Below are 19604 nucleotides of genomic sequence, written 5' to 3'. Positions count from 1 at the left end.
CTGGACTAACCACCAAATGCTTTGTGCACTCTGTGGGAGGCTCATTAGTTTGTGGGTAATGACCAATTACAAGGTCAGAGCAGCTGGTAATGATAATGTGGTTTTGTTCCAAATTAGGGGATTCTCTACAGATTCATTAACAGCGGGCCTGGGCACTTTGGAGAATATCTATTGCTGGGGGCAGCTATTTGGTATGACTTCTAAGTCAAGTGGAGAAACTCCCACCTTGTCCTAGTCCCATCACCCTCAGACACTTGTTGCTGGAGACCATCATCAGCCTGTATGTGGTTTTCTCATCTTGACTGGTATTTCATCTTTAGAATTATTGATGAACTTACTAAGCTGATGATAGGCTTTCAGTGGAGAGCTGTTCTTAATGGGATAGATGGTGCTGCTGGGTTTCTGGAAGAAAAAAGGTTAAATAAGTTTCATGGCATGGTATCTACCAGGTGTTCTATTGGTGTCTACCAAAGAGCAAAGCGGAAGGTAACTAAGGGAGCAGGAAGTACTGACTGTACTAAGAGGTACTTAATCAGGCCTTATGAGTTGGTGTTGTGACTATGCATGTTTGGCCTTGAAAGAGATTCTTTGGCCACTAAGAGTATGGTTCTTGGCCAAGAATCTCCCTCAACTATTGGTAATCAAAGTGTCCAGGTGGTTTAATAGCTGCCAAACAGTGTAATGATACCTTACCTTCTGCTTGAGTTGGAAGGACAGGTGCTTACAGCCCCAGGAGGGGCTTTCCTCCTCTGGGAAGATGATCTTAGTTCATGTCTCAGGAAATAGAGCTTGCAGGGCTGGAGCAGAGTAGGTGTGAGTCTGGGGTCAGCTCAGGCTGCTTTAAACTTCAGCAGCTTACAATTTCCTGCAAAGCGGCTGGCTTGGTGATGAACTCTTCACTGGCTCTTGATTTTTCTGCTTTGTGTTTGCTCACCCTGTGCTTTCAGCTGATCCCAGCAGATGCGGCATAAATTGGTTTCTCTGTAATTACATCAGCTGCAACAGGGAATACCTATTTCCATATGTAAGTGTTAATAAATAGAGGCTGGATGTGTATGTTTGTGTGGTGGTGTCCTCTCAGTGCCTGGATTCCAGTGGTAGCTTTTGCTTTCTTTGCCTTAGGTATTTTGGTCTTTGTCTCTGGCACATCTGTAGCTCTTAGCAACATCTGGGCTTCCCTAGTAACAGGGCTGTGAATTTTCTTCCACTAATAACACAATGGTTCATTCCATTTCACCAGAGGCAGCTGCCAGAGAAGCTGCCTGTTTTTAGGTGACAGATGCTATAGTCCACCTCAGAAGCGTCAAGTTCCAGCTGGGTACTGGCATGGCTCGTCCTGTGCGGGCTGTGATTTACCATTTTCTCTGGGGGGCAGATGGATAATACTGTTTTAAAGAGGCTTAGGAGTACCAGGAGTTCTTGCTTCTGTTCCAGGCCCATTAGACTGTTCCCTACATCTGGCTGCAGTAAACTCTTGCCATATATCCATGTTCATAATCATTGCTCTTCCTGTGCTGAAAAGTGGCCACTTCTGAGAATGGTCTTCATTTTCCTTTCGGTTTAGAACTTTTGAGTCATGTCACAGTCATGTAGGCCCAGTAGTCCTCTACAGGTAAAAGGATTAATGATGCTGAGCTTCATGTTAGTTTTAAGTCTAAATGTCCATGGTAGTCTCCAACAGAGTAGCAAATGGAACTTATTTTCTCTTAGATGTCCAGGGACCAGTTGGGTGGCTGCCCTTCACATTATAATTGGGCTGAAAGATGCAATGTATTCAGCTAAGAAAACACCTTGGTGCCGGAGAGGTTTGCCCTTTAATAATATAACTGTGCTATATAAGGCTTGTCTCCCAAGGAGACTGAAAATGGGGCAATGGAATGAGAGAGAAAAGGGAGAGAGACTGTGGTTCGGTTTTTGGAAGAAAGATAAAATTGCTGGGAAGTACTTTTAGAAGCAGAAAGTTGCTGTGCAGTTTGATGTTACTGTAAGCCAAACCCTGGTTTCTCAATTCCTTTCCCTGTTCTTCAACCGTTCTGAACAGTTTGGTTCTGGGGGGTGCCTTTCCAAAGCCTTTTGATTGTTGAAATAATTATTTAAATAAATGTTTGGAAGTTGCTAGGAGATAAAAACACTGTGCAGAGAGAGAGTGTTTCTGGAATGGGAGGAGGGAAAGACTGAAGGGGAAAGAAGGCTAGGAGTCTTAAAGCAGAAAAGCTTTTGAGAAACAAGGACTCCAGGGTTTAGGGCATAATAGGGGCTCATTGTTTGATGATTACTCCTATAGCTTGTAAGTTGAATCTGTGAAAACTTCTTTTAAGATTTTCTGTCTGAGATACGGGCTTGCCTATGGCTTCATTGGTTTGGAATGTTCCTTCTATGTGGGGACAACCAACAGAACTAAAACAGCAAAACATGTTTTGACATAATCTAGGAATTATATACTCTGAACTGGGAACTATCATGAAGAAAGAAAACTCATAAAATTTGGTAAGTGTCTTGACTGGTGTCAGAAGACAAATAGAGTTTGTGGTATAGGATAGAATTGTCACATGTCTCCCATTGGCTAATGAGGGAGCTTTGAGTATTCAAATTATCTGCCTCAGGACCTTCTTTCTCATCTAGGTAGGTATTTCAGGTTATGGCTGAGGGAATTACCTGTCAGCCAAGGATGTGGATTTCCCTTCATGGCATCCCACTTCAGCTCCACCACACCTTTCTCTGGCAGGGCTTTCTGTGATGTTTCCCAGAGTTCTAGGAGAGACCAGAAATGGCTCTTAGCGACTGCTGCTGCCCTAAATTGTTATTGAATACTGCTGCTCCTACTTCCTGCCAGCTGAAGAGATGGGGGAGGGAATGTTGAGGAATAAACAAGAGCCTTTCAGCTCTTGCCTGTTCCCTTGCCTTTGGTTTGATTGATAGATTGTTAAGTTAGGGATGGAAGGGGAGGTAGGGAGGAGGAAGCGTGCCTGCCTGAATGTTCCAAGCTTGGAGCTTAGTGCTTGCATTGCCAGTCTGACAGGCAAGAAGAAAAGAATTTATAAACCACAGAAGGCAGTGATGTATCTGTGCTGAGTCTGTCCTGCAGTACAGACTCTTGTGAAAGAGTCTGGGCTTAAACCAGGAATTTAAGGTGAGACTTTTTTTCAAATCATATGAAGTAACCAGTAGGCTCTAATGGCTAAGGGATCTATAGGTTTGCAACCAGAAGCTCCCCTGGGCTCTTTGGCTGCTGTTTTTGATCTTGCAAGGTAGGAACAGTCTGCATTGTGCTTTCCCCTTGTTTGGGGTCTCAGCTTCTGCTACTCTCAGAATGTTACATGTATTGCCACTCTCCCCCCACCCCCTTAGTTTAGGATACAAAAAACCCCAAAAAACCATTAAGCGTGTTCTCTTTGCTCTTTCCCCCTCTGATCATGCTTGCTATTGCATCCTGTGTTCTAAGAGCATCTTCCTTTGCCCTTGGTTTTGTTTTTCCTGCCCTAGTTTATGCCTTCCAGCTCAGTTCTCTCCTGTTGCAATCTCTCATTGCCCAACCAAGGTCAGGTCTCTTTTATTCCTTCTGATCCAAGGCTTTCTCTCTTAACGCCTTCCTCCTTCAACTAGCTGTAACTGTTCAATCTCAGCTATTGATGGCATAGCAGTCAGCCTTTCCTCCTGAAGCCAAATGCCCTCCAGCATTTTTCTTCATGGAAAAAATTAAAAACAAGTTGCTATTTATGTGGGACAGAGATGCAACAAAGCCTGAGCTTAATTTATTTTTTCTTCAGTAGCTCTGTTTTCCATCTGGGTGTTGTAATTCAAGGAGGGCCCACAGGGAAATTATCTTGTCCAGTCTCCTCATTTTATGGAAGAACCTAAGACCAGGGAGGTCATATGACATGCCTAGGCTCTCACAGGTAGTCAGTGACAAAGCCCGGCCTAGAGACCAGGTTTTTGGTGCCCAGGTTCTTATGGCATATTGTTACTCAGGGGTTTGTTAAAAGTTTTCAACTGTCAGGAGGGCTTCTCTGTTTGCCCACTCTAAAGACTGCCTTAGAAACATTGGGTGTAAATTTCCAGATACTCTTGAAATTGTTTTCATTGTTTTTCCTATTGATTTTAACATTGTAGAGGCTCAGTAAACAAAGGATCCTTGAGTGTGAGTTTCTTTGGTATGATAATGATGTTTGCAGAGAACTATTTCAGCTGGTGTTGAACCTATCCTATTCTATATTAAAGAGGGAAAGTTACTTTTAAGCTGCTACTTTGAGCTTGGTTGTGTGTGTGTGTGTGTGTGTGTGTGTGTGTGTGTGTGTGTGTGTGTGTGTGTTATGTTCTGGAATATTGCATTCAAATTTCCCTTGTAATCATTGAGGCATTGCCAGCTCCCTCATTATTTGCAATTGTGAGAAAGAAAAAAAACCTGGTGCTTCTTGGACCTATCACTAATAGCGAGACCTTAAATGTATTGTAGATACTAACTGTTTTCAAAAGACATGATATACTGTTGGATACCATTATTCATTTGGTACATTAATCGAGTGCATTTTATTTTTATTTATTTTAAAGATTTTTAATTGAAGAATAGTTGACACTTTGAGTGCATTTTAGATTCCAGGTATTGTGCTTGGTGCTGGGTACATATAGTGAATAAACAGAAGATTCCTGCTCTTTGAACCTTACAGTTTACCATCTACAGTAGAGTTCCTAAATATATGGCCCATAAAACCATGTGTATCACATCACCTGAGTGTCAAAAATGCAGATTTGTGGACCCAACCCCAGTTCTGCTAAGTAAGTTTTAGGGTCTCTCCAGATAATTGTTACATACTTGAGAACCATTGTGAATTTTCTTTATAAGGGGGGTATTGGACACCACTTTTTTTTTTTTTTTTTTAAATTTTTTTTTTTCAACGTTTATTTATTTTTGGGACAGAGAGAGACAGAGCATGAACGGGGGAGGGGCAGAGAGAGAGGGAGACACAGAATCGGAAACAGGCTCCAGGCTCTGAGCCATCAGCCCAGAGCCCGACGCGGGGCTCGAACTCACGGACCGCGAGATCGTGACCTGGCTGAAGTCGGACGCTTAACCGACTGCGCCACCCAGGCGCCCCTGGACACCACTTTTGACTTAAAACACCAGCCTTCTTTCTAAATTTAAATTTCACATAAACTCTGGAGCCAGACTACCTGGTGTGTATCCCAGCTCTGCCACTTATTAACTGAGTGTTCTTAATCAAGTTACTTAACTGTTCTACCTCCATTTTTTTCTTCTGCAAAATGAGGAAAACAATAGTTCATAGGGTTGTTGTGAAATTAAACTACTTAATTCATATAAAACACTTTGAACAGTGATTAGCATTCAGTAGGAAGCCCCGAAATAAATACTGAATTCGTAGGAAGCATTCCATAAATGTTAGAAAAAGAAAAAAACATGATTTAAGTTAAAATGTCTCAGTATGCCCTAGGCAATAATGGGCTGAAATACAATAACATTCCACCTGTATAGGAAGCCCAGTATAAATAGGTAAACATATTGGCTAAGATTTTGAGCACTGTGCTCAGAAGTTCCAAGCCTAGGTTGGGGAATTTTCATGCTGGTGCTGTGTTCTAAAGCCCCTGGTGTTTATAGTAGGGGTTGGAGAAGGGGGGAGACCAAAAATTGGCTTCAAAAGATCTTGAAGTAGCCTGTTGAATTTCATTATTTCATATAAATTGAGTTTCCTTTCTGGCCATATCCCTGATGTGGGATTGGGTTTTTTGGATAGATGTTATTGTGGGTTTGCCAGCACGCGCGATCTTGTGTATGCTGGAAGAGCACTAAATGCTTTTTGTTTCTACACAAGAGTGCATGGAAAATCTAAGTCCTAGTTCTTAATCTTCCTCCCCTAGTGTGAACTTGTATTTTTGCCATTTGGGTATAAGAGCTTTTACCAGCAGAGCTCATCCAGGGAGGCAGCAGGGCTTGGGCTTTCAGGCTGGAGGTGGCAGTAACATACACAGCTGAGATCCTGCCACTGCTGGCTGTCTGAGCCCTCCTCTCTGTGGTTTTCACTCTTCAAGCCATGCTTGAGTAACCCGCCTCCAGAGCTGCTGACAGGGCCGTGTTCAGAGGCCTTGGAAATTACACTGTTCATTTCCTTATCATCCCCTGACCTGCAGTGCAGAGCCTTCTGGTGCAGGAACAAGGCAGAAAAAAATCCAGACGGCTCCCAGCCAGCATGTGTCAAGGGCTACAAAGAAGGAAATTGGACTTGCTCACTTCAAAACCGTGGGGTTAGGCTTTGATTTTTGGTTCCTGCCGAGAGTTATTTGTGTGTGTGCGCGCGCATGTTCTATCTCTGTGTATATGTATAGAATGAGGCTGTGCATGGCAAAGCTGTAGAAGAGGAGCATCTGAAAGTAGAGAGCAAAGGGAAGATTGCTTTTCTCTTCAGTTAATTTCCCAGTTGTGCCATTGGGATGGGCCTGGAAGGATTAACATCAGGAAGGTGCCAGGCCATATTAATGTTTTAAAATATATTTCTCTTGGTACAGTTTAGTCATGGTTGACAGCACCCACCCAAGTAAGAAGCTTCCCTGGCTGGCTGAGGAGACATTTTTAACAAATCCTATGCCTGAAGTCATTCATCCTAGATGACATTGACATAATCAATGTTGAAGCTCCCTAAGAAAGGATAGACTTTGGGTTAGTCTTGGGTAAGGGGAATAGCTCTTTTGAGATGGAGGATAGTATGACAAAAAAGAGAAGAAATTTATAGCATTTAGAGATTTTCTGTTTATAGGGCAAAATTCTATTACATTTTTAGAAGCTGTCCTCGATTTTTTAGTATTATAAAACAGTCCACCTCCTTTTTCTTTTGGCGTTTCTCTTGCCCTAGGATACCCAAAGGAAATACTTTTAGGCAGAAGAAGTAAAATGTGGATGGTAAGAGGCTCTTGAGCAGAATTTACAATCATTCTGTTCTTAATTTTCCTTTTTCTGGATATCCACTGCCTTAATGTCATTGGTGATATTAGAACCTTTGTGAAGTGGGGGGAAAAAAGAAGTATTTCAGCTTTCAGACCTTGGAGGTTTTTTTAAATCCTAAGTGTCTCTCTTGTTAGAAGTACTCTGTAGAGAAGTGTTTTCACATGAGAAAGTGATAGCTTAGGTGAGAGGGGATTGCTTCCTTTTACTTTCTAAAGCAGTAGTCCCCTGTACCAGCAGCTGAGGCGCAGCCGGCAACTTGTTAGAAATGCAAATATCAGAGCCCATTCCAATCTCCCAAATCAAAAACCCTGGGGTTGAGGCCCAGCAATTTGTATTTCAACATTAGCTCTTTCTTTGACTATGATACTAAAGTTTGAGATCTGCTGTTGTAGAGCACCTTCCCCCCTCTTAATAGTGAGGAGCAAATTGGAAGGAATTACCTAAGGGTTTGGGACTTTGAGAGCAGTAGAGGTATTTAAAATATTTAACTTTTCCAATCTTTTCTCCTCTGTAATATAGAAGTGAATAATAGTACTGATCTTATTGTGAAGATTAGATCAGATAAAGCACAAAAGCAATCAGCACAGTGCCTAGCGTTGAGTAACTACTCAATAAATGTTAACTATTGCTGATACTGTTACTAGGTATGAGGTGCAAGGTCATTGTGAAATTAAGATGCAAGGATATCTTTAGTGACTTTAAAGAATTAACTCCCTGGTGGTTTTAGAAAGGAATGAGTTGATGATCGCCTGTATTCTAACTCCTGATTTCGAGGAAGGCTTGAGGAGAGATTGATTAAGAGCATTTGGAGCCATTGAGGTTTGGAGTTACACTGTTTGATTAGTTTAGAAGCATTTGTTGAACTCCTTTTGGTACAGGGCTGATCTCAGGTTGTAGAACCATGGCTCTTAGCTGTTTCCCATTAAAATCAGAGTTGTGTTTTTATTTTGTTTTGTTTTAATATATACTCAGGCCTTCTGAACCATTTTTTCAGGATTGAAATGAATGTAACATTGCTTTAGTTTAGAAAGTTTTTTTCCTTCTTTTAATCCATAAGAAGTGCAGATTTCAGCCTTTTGAAGGAATTAGAACTATAGGTAGTCTGAACAGGCAGGAGAAGAATAAGGATTAAGATACTTCTTTTTGTAGACTTGTCACTAGCTGCAGGAAATAAAAAGGCAGTTCCTAGATTTTTGGTAGAGGTCAGTTTTTAACCTGAAATGTTGTCCATTGGGAGAGTATAATTTGACTGTGCCTGAAAAATACACTAATGGAGTATTTTTAAATTTTAGACTATTGGATTTTAGCCATAGTAGCCAATACTAGATTGTGTTTAGATGAGCCAGACCTGGTCATTAAATTTTTTCTTGGTCTTTTTAGTTTAAGCTATAAATGATGTAACATTATTAGTTTCAGGTGTATGACATATTCAGTATTTGTATATGATGCAAAATGATCACCACAGTAAGTCTAGTTAACATCCATAACTACATATATTTACAAAATTTTTTCTTGCAATGAGAACTTTCAAGATACATACTACTAACTACTTTTACATATGCAATACAGTATTATTTTATTGATTTTTTTGTGTGTTTATTTTTGAGAGAGAGAGAGAGGGAGACACATAATCTAAAGCAGGCTCCAGGCTCTGAGCTATCAGCACAGAGCCAGATGCAGGGCTCAAACCCATGAATTGTGAGATCAAGACCTGAACCGAAATCAGAGGCTTAACTGACTGAGCCACCCAGGCACCCCTGCAGTACAGTATTACTAGCTATGGTCACCATGCCATACATTAATTATATCTCCATAGCTTATTCATTTTAACTCCTTTTCACCCTCTCCTCACCCCTTACCTCAGGCAACCATCAGTCTTTTCTCTGTATCTATGAGTTTGAGTGTTTATTTGTTTGGTTTAGATTCCACATATAAGTGAAATCATACAGTATTTATCTTTTTTTTTTAACTTATTTATTTTGAGAGCCAGAGAGAGAGAGAGAGAGAATGAGCACACACAAGCAGGGGAGGAGCAGAGAGAGAGGGGGAGAGAGAATCCCATGCTGGCTCTGCACTGTCACTGCAGAGCCCAACTTGGGACTCGATCCCACAAACCGTGAGTTCATGAGCTAAGCTGAGATCAAGAGTCAGACACTCAACTGACTGAGCCATCCAGGCACCCCTGTATTTTTCTGACTTATTTCACTTAGCATAGTGCCCTCAACGTCCCTCCATGTAGCTGCAGATAGTAAGATTTCATTCTTTTTTATGAATGAAAGATACTCCATTTTATTTACATATACATATACCACATTTTCTTTAATCATCCACTGATGGACATTAGGTTGTTTCCATGTCTTGGTGATTGTAAATAATGCTGCAGTGAACATGGGGGTACATGTATCTTTTCAAATTAGTGATTTTGTTTTCTACAGCACCAACACTTGTTATTTCTTGCCTTTTATTTTTTTTTTAAGTTTATTTATTTTGAGAGAGGCTGAGAATGAGAGCAGGGGAGGGGCAGAGAGAAAGGAAGAGAAAGAATCCCAAGTAGGCTCTGCGCTAAGAGTGTCAACTGACCCAGGGCTCAAACTCATGAACTGCGAGATTATGACCTGAGCTGAAATCAAGAGTCAGTGCTCAACTGACTGAACCACACAGGCGCCCCATGGTTTGGTTTGGTTTGGTTTTTTACAATTTTTGTTGTTGTTGTTTGTTTGTTTGAGAGAGGCAGAGAGAGAGGGAGGCAGAGGATCCAAAGCAGGCTCTGTGCAGACAGCAGAGAGCCTAATGCAAGTCTCAGACTCACAAACCGTGAGATCAGGACCTGAGCCGAAGTGAGATGCTTAACTGACTGAGCCACCCAGGAGCCCCTGCCTTTTTAATAATAGCTATTCTAACAGGTGTGAGGTCATGATTTAATATGGTTTTGATTTGCATTTCCCTGATGATTAGGGACATTGAAGATCTTTTCATGTACCTGTTGGCCATCTGTATGTCTTCTCTTGGCCTCTGTTTTTGTTTAGTAATGGGTTCTTTCCATTACAAGTTTTTTGTAAACTGGTACCCAACTCACTCAACTCAGAGTTGATATTTCCTGTTAGATATGTTTCTTCAGAAGTAAAGCACTTACCCCTGTATCTGAATCAAACCTTAGTGAAAGGTACAGAGAGTGGAGTAGAAAGGAGGTTTATGTACAATCATACACCAAGCAAAATAATATGAGGTTAGAGAAATTAACATGCAGGCTGAAGAGTCTTTTAGTGTGGAAGCTTCTCAATTGGAGGTGCATATCAGAGTCACTTTAGAGTGACTAAAAAAGTAAAAGTCCCCTGCTGAAGTAAAACCTTTAGGGCTGGGAACCCCAAACATGTAATTTTCTTTTTTTTTTTTTAACTTTAACAGATGATTTTATTGTACCTCTTGGTTAAAAGCCACTGTCATTGTAGAAGTTGACCCTGGTTTTTTGCCATTTCCAGATGGAGCTATGCACTACACTTCAGATATATGATTCTCAAGTGTTTTTCATCATGCTCAAGATTCTCCTCCAACTCTCCTTTTTCATTTCTCAGTCATTGTGTTGGGTTCAATCAGTTAGGAATACAGTTAGAATGACTCTAACTTCTTATTACCCCCTTAATTAGGAGAACTAATTACTGAGTTTCTCATAGTTATAGATTTTAAGTGAGAACATCCATATCATTGTTACTGATCCAATTTTAAATTATTCCAGAGTTTTTAAGGCAAATTTGAGCAAAATTCTTAAGACTACATTTGGCATTTGACTATTTGTGATATTTTAAAAAACATAAATGAGAAGGGAGCAGGAGACAGGTTTAGATAATCTAAACTTATTGCTAATATAAAATTTTTTTTTTTTTTCAACGTTTATTTATTTTTGGGACAGAGAGAGACAGAGCATGAACGGGGGAGGGGCAGAGAGAGAGGGAGACACAGAATCGGAAACAGGCTCCAGGCTCCGAGCCATCAGCCCAGAGCCTGACGCGGGGCTCGAACTCCCGGACCGCGAGATCGTGACCTGGCTGAAGTCGGACGCTTAACCGACTGCGCCACCCAGGCGCCCCTAAACTTATTGCTAATATAAAAGCAGTTTATTTCCTTCATTCCTTCCTTCCTCTCCCCCCTCCCCTTTCCTTCCTTTGAGAAAGAGCATAAGCTGGGGAGGGGCAAAGGGAGAGAGACAATCTGAAGCAGGCTCCAAGCCCATCTCGTAGCCCAACTCAAGGCTTGATAGCAACCCATGAGAACATGACCAGAGCCGAAATTAAGAGTCAGATGCTTGCCAACTAAGTGCTCCAGTTTATTTTCTAATCTGTTTCTGAATGTATTTCTGTGCTTATTAATTAGATGATAGGTGTCCCTAATTTTCTGGAAATTCATGGTACCCCAAAATAATGCAGCTATCCAATTAAGACCTTATTCCTGAGCATGTTTCTGGACACACTGATTTTAAACATGCTGTTTTTAGAAGACCGAGCATCACCTCACATAAATAGAAGTCTCATCTAAGTTATTTCCTTTTTTTTTTTTCTTTATACTGCATACTACTTATTTGAAATCAAGAAGAGAATTAAATGTTCGTGTGTATAAAGTATTTCCCTGCTGGGATTTTAAGTCTCTGAGGAAGAATAATTAGAGTGCTACAGTTGCTTTCAGAGATGAACACATATTTGAATATGCTGCAAATTCAGTTCAGAACATTATGGAATGCCATATTTTGGCCAGAATTATAATTATGTGACCTTAAATTCTCATATAATAAAATTTAAAACGTGGTTTTGAGTACTAGCACATGTATTACCTATGCCTTCTGAATTTACATTAATCTCGACTTTAGATGGATCCTTTTAGGTCTCGGAGTATTTCAAATACATATACCACTGAATAGGAAGAGAAAAAATGGCAAATGTGGGAAGAAGTCATCATACGATATGACTACACATTTATATACACCATATTAGACTAGATCTTAAATCCATCAGTATGCAGATTCCTAAACATCTGGTAGAGTGTCTGTTTGAGATAAAATATGCCATAAGGCATTTTTCATTTTGCTTATACATATGTGCTTAGATTGAGAATGTGGAGACTTGAAATCAAACAAGCTGATTGCTTATAACAATTTCAGAAAGAGGTTGAGAAAATTTTTAATTTTTGTTTATGTCTGATATCTGTCCTATCCTTTCCCATCTCTTACAAGGATCAGGTTCTAAAGTCAGGGTATGAAGTGCTTGGTCAGAAAATACTCGTAAAATCACTTAGTATAACACCATGTTGGGAGATTGACATACTGGCTTCATAAATTCAACACAGTTTTTTTTCCATCATTGAAACAAACCATTATTTTTTTGTTGAGGTCTCATGTAAAACCTGGCTTGTGTTTATGGACTGTATTGATGAAGTGTATTTGTAACTAGAGTTACCCTAATCCTGGCTAAGTACTTACACTATGAGAAGCACATGGGATTGGAAACCAGATAAGTGAATGGCTGTTCAAGTCTACCATCCCTGGCTCACTCCAGAGTGTATGCTCCATGACTGGAATAACCAAGAGGCCTATACCATTGAAATTGTTCTTTCTTTTCTTTTAATTGCCACCCACATAAAGTTTTTTGATTGTGGTAAATGTATATACCCAGTTATCTATTTAGTGTACCAAATTATTTTATGGCAGAGGAAATCTTGGGGTCTAGATTTCTCTATGTAGTGGAGATTCATAGGTCCTTGGATTGAATCCAGCTTAATATAATGATTATTCTCTTGTAGCATTTACTTTTCAAGTCTAACTTTAATGTTCTTCATACCCACAAATTCTTTCTCTTTAAGTTCCCTTGATCAGTGAAGAAATAGTCCATTTCTATATGGTAGCCTCAAGTCTTAGCCTTGAATTAAACAAGAATTATTTTATAGGCAAACTGAAGAACAAAGCTATTCTCTTCTTACCGACATAAATATCCCTGAGCCTAGTCTCTCTTAAGCTTAGTGTCTTTGGTGACGTCTTTGAGGTACTCTACTTTCTGTCCTTTTCTGACTTTGAGCTAGAATCTAAACTATGCTTTTTAAAACAGCATGTTGTTTTAATTATTTTTTGTTATTTCTGAGAATCCTGTCTTAACAAAGTGGGATTATATTTAGTTAGGCAGATTTAGAGAGGTCTTTTCTTCCTCCTCCCCCGTTGAAAATAAGTAACCAGGAAAACATAACCATTTGGGGGGGTACCTGGCTGGCTCAATCTGTGGAGCATGGGACTCTTGATCTTGGAGTTGTGGGTTCAAGCCCCCACAGTAGGTGTAGAGATTACTTAAAAATAAAATCCTTTAAAAAAAAAAAAAAAAAGGACCATTTTTTATGTTCTACATGGGCATCCATCATGGTCTGGGCACAGCATTGGTTGTATCAAGAAAACCATTATACTATTGACAATGAGGTTTTACCCATACTTTGAAATTGCTATTAAGCTACTGCTTAGCTACTGCTTAGAGATGGCACTGCTTAGAGATGTGGTATACCTTATTTGAAGGCTTGATGCCCATGCTATGCTTTTAGCTGTACGCTAGTGGCAGCTCTTGGACAGAACATAGTTTATAAAATGCCCAAGAGGACAGGTTAAACAGAAGTTTTCATGTTAAAGAGCTAAATAAAAATGATTCTGGGTGTAGGCCAATACATCGCTGAGAAAGAAGAGAAGTACCGTTTGCCTCTACCTAGGAAGCAGTTTGGGCAGGGCAAAGCTCCCAGAAATGGACATTCTAAGCTTACTGACTTGGGAAGTTCTGGGTTTTGCCCCTTAGCCTTTGTGAAATGGAGCTTCTTTTCAGAACAGGTAATAGATGTGGAACAGACTTAAAGTCTTAAAATAATGCCACTTCCCTACCCTCTAAACACTCCCTTAGAACTAAACAGGTAAGTGTCCTCAGATGTCACACAGAGGCAAAGATTAAGTGTTACTTAGGACCCAAGTTAGGTAGGGCTGTCCCTAGCATCTGCTATCTGCTAGATAGTGACCTGAAGTGGCATTCAGAGCAGAGAAAAGTCTGGGAAGATAGTTGGAAAACAATACAATGACATTTTCATATTTGTCCAAATTTTTCAGGTTTTTCATTTGTTTTTATTCCCTAGTCACATTACATCCACTATTTCATATCTAATAACCCAAGTCAGGAGAAAAGGGCCAGCAAATCCACTTTAATCCTTCCCATTCCCTTGCCCCCATAAAGCTTTGATACTGGTGAAAGCTTGTCGAAAAAAACTGGTGACAGCGTGAGAGGTATGTTTGGAAGTTAGTGGCAGTGAAGAGATAGTGGGGTTGGGCTCTGTGATGTGGGGAATGAGTGCTTGAAAGTAAACTTTGGTGGTTTGTTTTTATTTTAACAACTACAAACAAATATTTGTATTTTCCTTACCAAGCATTTACTTGCTCTTAGTAAGACAATGGCAAATGACTGGTTTATCTTTAGAAATGGTTATGACTAGGGATTTGAGATTAGGATAGATTTGAGATTAGGGTAGATTAGGAGTTGATAGGAAGTGATGGTGTCTTTGGCCTACATACCTCCCAAGAAACAAAAACACAGTACTTTAAAAAAAAAAAAAAATGTTTGTCTATTTTTGAGAGAGAGAGGCAGAGAATTCCAAACAGTCTCTTCACTGCCAGTGCAGAGCCCGATGCAGGGCTCGAACTCCCAAACTGTGAGATCGTGACCTGAGCCAAAACCAAGAGTCAGACGCTTAACTTGACTGAGCCATCCACCGGGTGCCCTCCAAAAACAGTACTTTTAAAGGAAACTTAGATTTTAGTGTGGTGCTCACTTAGTAAAAATTATCTTTTTTTAAAAAAAAAAAAGATTTTATTTTTAAGTAATCTCAACACCTGCCATGAGATTTGAATTTATAACCCCAAGATCAAGGGTCACATATTCTATTGACTGAGCCAGCGAGGCATCCCTAAAAATGATCTTTTCTTAAATATTCTTTTATTGATCTTATCTTAGGGGTGGTTTCTTCCCACATTTCTACTGCTTATGTGTTCTGTATCTTTCAAAACCATTTCCAAAGTTCAGGGAACCTGGCTGGCTCAGTCGGAGAAGTGTGTGACTCCTGATCTCAGGGTTGTGAGTTGAAGCCCCATGTTGGGTGTAGAGAATACTTAAAAAAAATTTTTTTTTTCCAAAGTTCATTTTGCATGCTACTGAACAATAAGTCCAATGGGGCATACAGTCTAGTAGGAGAGATAGAATGGAAGCAAATAATCACATGCATATCAGGGTAGGTGCAGAGAAAATATCCATGAAAAGGTTTGAGTAAATATCTGAAGGATGAATAGTAGCTAATTTGGAGGAGAGAGTTAAATGATGAACAACTAAGTAGAAAAGTTCCTTAAGGTCTGGAGGTCATGAGAAAGAATTGGAAATATAAAGATTTAGGAGTTATTAATATGAACCAGTAAATTGTAACTGATGCCATACAACTGGATGAGCTTACCCAGGGAGAACATGTCTGTTGAATGAGATGAAAAGAAGAGGGCCCAGGATAGGTCCTTGAGGAACACCAAGAAGGTACTAACTTAAATGGCATGTTAAGAAGTGCTTCCCTGTGAAATGGAGAGCATACAAAACTACAATGGGAACACATGTCTACAAAAACATTTAAAAATCCCCTGAAAGGTAGTCTAGAACTTGCTTGGTTCTATAGTCAGATTTGGTTTACTGGCTTGAGTCATGCTTTAAGGGAAAGTTCCTTTCTTGTTTGTGCTACTTGTAAACAGTGAAGGTAATCTTTGTTTTTCTTACTTTAACCACTTCCCATATTTTTTCTGCTTTTTGCTGTCTCTTCCAAATCAGTCTCAACTTCCATAAATTTTACATAATTATAAAGCATAGACTTTGTAATTAGATTTGTATTTGCATCTCAGCACTTAATAGATGTGGAATCTTGCAAAATTACCTCTGAATGTCACTTTTCTTAAATTTTATATGGATTAAAAGTATACTGTAAATGCATAGTATATGATTATCTAGTAGTTGTAGGCCAGCAACAAATGTGTGTACCGTTTTCTTTTCTCTTCCTTGGAACCTCTCCTGCATTTCTAGGCAGGTGAGTTTTTTCATCTGTGATCACTGAGGCTCTGTCTTACCTCCTTATGGCATCATGTAATAGCAGCTTTTCTACTAAAGTAAAGGAGTTTTGCATTTCAAAGTCCTTTCTAGAGAGGAAACACAAGAGAGTTTCTGCATTGTTGTAATCTACAGATTTTAGTAAGAGCACCGTTGGCATTTGAGACTAGGTAATTTGTTGTGGGGGGCAGTCTTGTGTATAGTAGGATGTTTAGCAGCATCCTTGCCTTTACACACTTGATGCCAGTAGCATTTTTCCTAAATCGAGGCAACCAGAAATGTCTACAGACGTTGTCATATGTCCTCTAGAGAGCAAAAATCTCCATTTGAGAACAATTTGCTAAAACGCTGTTTCCTGTTGCGTTACTTACACAGCAGTGTACGTTCATGAAAATGGAGGGAGTTGTATATATAAAATATACAGTTTTCTGTTGTGAATGTTATGTTTCCACAAAACAAAGTGTTTTCACCAAAGGCAATAGAGAACCAGGCTGTAACCCATAATGATATCTATCTATATTTTCACTCATCTCCCTCAGTCTCTAAAAGGTGAGGAGAAAGGATACATGGTAGGATGGAAAGGCAGCAAAAAATAGTCTGAAAATCTGGCATCCAGATATCTCTATTCAGCTCCTAGCCAATAGGGTGTGGAATTAAATCTAGGAAAATCTCTTTTACAAGATTTTCAGAAATAAGTTCTGGACACAGGACAGAGTTGAAATATCAGCAAAAGAGGTATTTTCCCTCCCACCCACTCTGCTATTCTGTGACAGCAAAGGAAGAGGATTGCTTTATTTTTGTCACTTCAACTCTTATGACCCCTTTCTTGATGGTCACTGAAGTTACTTCTCAAAGTGTTTGCTTTTATCTTTAATATAAAGTCTTTCAGGGGTTCCTGGGTGGCTAAGTCATTAAGCCTCTGGCTTTGGCTCGGGTCATGCATGATCTCATGGTTTGTGAGTTTGAGTCCCACATTGGGTGAGCTTGGGGCCGGCTTTGGGTGAGCATGAGCCCCACTTCAGGTAAACATGAGCTTTGCTTTGGGTGAGCCCCTCTTCTCCCTCTGTCTCCCTCCCTCTCCCCTCACCCTCCCTCTCCTCTGTCTCCCTCTCTCTCTCTGCCTCCTGCTCACTTGCACCCCCCCTCAAAAAAATATATATAAAATCTTTCAGTTTTTATCTTCTTTGTATGGAAGGATAGAATGTCCTTCTGTATTAGGTGACATTGCTCCCTGAGAATATAGTCTCCAGAGAAGTCTTTGGATAGGACCCAAGCTGAAAGCAATAGGTTAAGTAACACACCTCATTGTCTTGCGAGGAGTCCAAGAAAAGGTACTGTTTTGAAGTTTGAAAGATCCTGTAAAGAGAGGGCAGGCCTTGGGCCAGACAGCCTTTGAGGTGGTAAAAACCAACTGAGCTCATAAACAAGAACTGGCATGTGCCAACAGAGTCACTCATCCTGGCTCCAAAGTTGGCTGAGGAGAGAAAAGTGTGGAAGGCTCTGTAAGTGGAAGGATTGTTCTTGGCTTTGGCTGTAGGTTGACTGGAAATAGAGCAGGGAGGGAGCTTGGACCTGGTCTCTGAGGTCTGGGCATTGCCCTGAGAGGAAGAGTTTTTTCCCCCTTCCTTTTCTTGTTTTGTTTTATTTTTTTCCCTCCTTCTTTCTTAGTATTAACATTTCAAGGTACAGGAAATAGTTGGATATTGAGTGTTTTACAACTCTTCTGGAACAGGCTATTAGTATTCTGGTCTGCTAAAACGAAAGCCAGAAGGGATTTCACTAGGTAGAATCAGGGCTCATAACTTTTATGAAAGTGCCCTAAACAAGGAACCCTCAGTTTATTTGGAAGTGTTTTAAGTTTTACTAAAATCCAATCGTTGCCAGCATGGTTTTTTAAAGAAGATAGACAGCCATGGTGGCTAAACCAAGGAGATCAGTAAGATCTGAAGTTGGCAGCCGAGTGAAACAGCTGAGAACAAAAGAGAGAGCATTGGTATGGGAAAGAGGTACAACTATGCCTCTGGACCCCTGTCCCCTCATTATTCTTTACTGACCCTGGCAACTGCCAAAGCTTGCTCAATAGGGTTGTGGGCTGGGGATTGTTTCTTAATCCCTGTACGAGAGTACCAAAATTCAGCTGCGTTATCTATGCTCTGAGCCTCTGGCACTTGGCTAAGGCACTTGCTGAGGCATCTGGTGACTATAGACAAAAGCCTATTTTGTCAGAGAAAAGATTGGGGCAAAGTACAAGCATTGTTATCTCTGATGCCCTCAGGGTAAACTGTCTACTTGGCAAGTGAGACTGTCTTGACCTTGTGAATTACAGCAACGTTTCCACTTGGTTTTATGTTTCTTTGAGATTATTTTCTATCAGTGAAGTTTGAGCATTTAGTAGGTGTTAAATGCTACTCTTGAAAAAAACTATTAATCTTTTAAAAGTTTTAAATATCATAAAAGTAATAAGTGTTTTATTAAAAATGTGGAAAATGCAGAAAGTTAAAAGGAAGAACAGAAAAATCATATTTAGTTCTATCATTTTCTTAGCAGAATAATTTCTTTAATATTGTGAATCTGGCTAGATTATTGGTTCAGAATTGGCTTGGACATCATCTATACCTCATGAATCTCAACTCTGTTCCCTTAAGCTTATTTAACTTTCCCACTAGGGAACTGACCTGGTCTGGCCTTGCTTGGCTAGGTTTTATTACATTTGATGAAATCTCACCCTGGAGTATGAAACTCTGTCATCCATATTTAAATTTTTTATAACTTGTCTCAAGCCAAATTTTTATCTTTATCTATGATTGTCTTTTTTTTTTTTTTTAAGTTTTGTTTATTTATTTAGAGATAAAGAGGAGAGAGCAGGGGAGAGGGAGAGAGAGAATCCGAAGTAAGCTCCACACTGTCAGTGCAGAACCCAACTTGGGGCTCCATCTCACGACCGTGAGATCACAACCTGAACTGGTATCAGGAGTCAGAAGATTAACCAACTGAGCCACCCAGGCGTCCCTGTGGTTGTCTTTAATGAATGAATATATACGGGGAAAGGTTTTGTTATTTTTAAAGGCTGAATGTTAACCCACTTTCTCCTTTTGGGAAAAAGGTATCTGTGGTGTCAGTTAACATAATAATTTGCTTTCATTGATGAACTTGGTCAAGAAAGTCTCATGAGATATTTTTTTTATTGTATAAATAGAAAAGGGCTATCTTTTGTGGAATTTTGAGACAAACCAAGCTACAGGGATTCTTTTACTCTAGAGTAACGTTTTAGTTAAGGCAACTACATGGAAACAAATCCACTTCTTTTTCTGTATAATTTTTCCATCTGGATTTGTTATATTGTCTAGGCTGGAGCTTCTGCTTATTAGATATTTAGATTTTTAGCTCTTAGAGGTTTGTGGTAAAGAAAGTGGAAATCCTAGCCTAATAGGGAAATGTATTTTGGACATATTTATTATTCCTCCTTAATGTTGAAATGAGATGGGACTATAAGAGACTGATGTTTAAAAGTACTCTTT

The 19604-nt window shown here is 39.8% G+C and overlaps 1 protein-coding gene across 2 annotated transcripts in view; it reads left to right on the top strand.

Moving 5' to 3' along the window:
• Positions 1-19604, top strand: part of ZNF609 (zinc finger protein 609) — a 214822-nt gene that overhangs the window by 27659 nt on the left and 167559 nt on the right. The gene's annotated exons all lie outside the window — the stretch shown is intronic.

This window comes from Leopardus geoffroyi, chromosome B3, assembly GCF_018350155.1.
Source record: "Leopardus geoffroyi isolate Oge1 chromosome B3, O.geoffroyi_Oge1_pat1.0, whole genome shotgun sequence".
NCBI classification, from domain to species: domain Eukaryota; kingdom Metazoa; phylum Chordata; class Mammalia; order Carnivora; family Felidae; genus Leopardus; species Leopardus geoffroyi.
The sequence above is the reverse complement of the archived record's forward strand: the minus strand, read 5'-3'. Positions and strand labels throughout refer to the sequence as shown.